This window comes from Zea mays, chromosome 5, assembly GCF_902167145.1.
Source record: "Zea mays cultivar B73 chromosome 5, Zm-B73-REFERENCE-NAM-5.0, whole genome shotgun sequence".
Classification (NCBI taxonomy): domain Eukaryota; kingdom Viridiplantae; phylum Streptophyta; class Magnoliopsida; order Poales; family Poaceae; genus Zea; species Zea mays.
The window spans coordinates 86986331-86988521 of NC_050100.1; positions in this window are offsets into that span (position 1 = coordinate 86986331).

Consider the following 2191-nt stretch of genomic DNA (forward strand, 5'->3'; position numbering starts at 1 on the left):
GGTGCCTCGGGCCGAGCCGAGGGTGCCTCGGACCGAGCCGAGGGTGCCTCGGGCTGGGCCGAGGGCTTCTCGGGCTCGGGTGTGTCGTCGGTCTTGACGGAGGGTTGATGCAGGTCTCGGGAGAAGACGTCCGGGGGAACCGTTGTTCGCCCCGAGGCTATTTTAGCCAGCTCGTCCGCAGTCTCGTTGTAGCGTTGGGCGATGTGGTTGAGCTCGAGCACGTAGAACTTGTCTTCCAGGCGCCGAACCTCATCGCAGTAGGCTTCCATCTTCGGGTCGCGGCAGTGGGAGTTCTTCATGACTTGGTCGATGACGAGCTGCGAGTCACCGCGAGCATCGAGGCGTCGGACCCCTAGCTCGATGGCGATGCACAACCCGTTGACCAGAGCCTCGTACTCGGCCACATTGTTGGACGCCGGGAAATGGAGGCGTAACACGTAGCGTAGGTGCTTTCCGAGGGGCGAGATGAAGAGCAGGCCTGCGCCTGCTCCTGTCTTCATCAGCGACCCGTCGAAAAACATGGTCCAGAGTTCCGGTTGGATCGGAGCTGTTGGGAGCTGGGTGTCGACCCATTCAGCCACAAAGTCCGCCAAGACCTGGGACTTGATGGCCTTCCGAGGGGCGAACGAGATCGTTTCGCCCATGATTTCCACCGCCCACTTTGCAATTCTACCCGAGGCCTCTCGGCACTGGATGATCTCCCCTAGGGGGAAGGATGACACCACAGTTACCGGATGAGACTCGAAGTAGTGTCGCAACTTTCGCCGCGTCAGGATCACCGCGTACAGCATCTTCTGAATTTGTGGGTAGCGGATCTTGGTCTCGGACAGTACCTCACTGATGAAGTAGACTGGCCTCTAGACGAGCAATGCATGCCCCTCTTCTCGTCTCTCAACCACAATCGCGGTGCTAACCACCTGAGTGGTAGCGGCGACATAGATCAAGAGGGCTTCTCCGGCAGCGGGGGGCACCAAGATGGGCGCGTTCGTGAGGAGCGCCTTCAGGTTTCCGAGGGCTTCCTCGGCCTCAGGGGTCCAAGTGAAGCACTCGGCCTTCCTTAAGAGGCGGTACAGAGGCAGGCCTCTTTCACCGAGGCGCGAGATAAAATGGCTCAGAGCCGCAAGGCATGCCGTGACCCTCTGTACGCCTTTCAAGTCCTTGATGGGCCCCATGCTGGTGATGGCCGTTATCTTCTCCGGGTTGGCCTCGATGCCCCACTCGGAGACGATGAACCCCAAGACCATGCCTCGGGGACCCCGAAGACACACTTCTCGGGATTGAGTTTTACGCCTTTCGCCTTGAGACATCGGAATGTCGCTCCAAGGTCGGAAAGGAGGTCGGAGGCTTTCCTCGTCTTGACTACGATGTCATCGACGTAGGCCTCGACCGTTCGGCCAATGTGTTCGCCGAACACGTGGTTCATGCACCTTTGGTATGTCGCACCCGCATTCCTCAAACCGAATGGCATGGTAACATAGCAGTACATGCCGAAAGGTGTGATGAAAGAAGTCGCGAGCTGGTCGGACTCTTTCATCCTGATTTGGTGATACCCTGAGTAGGCATCGAGGAAAGACAGGGTTTCGCACCCAGCAGTGGAATCCACGATTTGATCAATGCGAGGCAGAGGGTAGGGAACTTTTGGACATGCTTTGTTTAGACCAGTGTAGTCTACACACATCCGCCATTTCCCTCCTTTCTTTCTCACAAGCACAGGGTTGGCAAGCCATTCGGGATGGAATACCTCTTTGATGAACCCTGCCGCCATTAACTTGTGGATCTCCTCGCCTATGGCTCTGCGCTTTTCTTCGTCGAATCGGCGCAGAGGCTGCTTCACGGGTCGGGCTCCAGCTCGGATATCCAGCGAGTGCTCGGCGACATCCCTCGGTATGCCAGGCATGTCCGAGGGACTCCACACGAAGACGTCGACGTTTGCGCGGAGAAAGTCGACGAGCACTGCTTCCTATTTGGGATCGAGCTCAGAGCCGATCCGGATCTGCTTGGAGGCATCGTTGCTGGGGTCGAGAGGGACGGATTTAACTGTCTCCGCTGGCTCGAAGTTGCCGGCATGGCGCTTCACGTCTGGCGCCTCCTTAGAGAGGCTCTCCAGGTCGGCGATGAGGGCCTCGGATTTGGAGAGGGCCTTGGCGTACTCCACGCACTCCACGTTGCATTCGTACGCGTGTCGGTACGT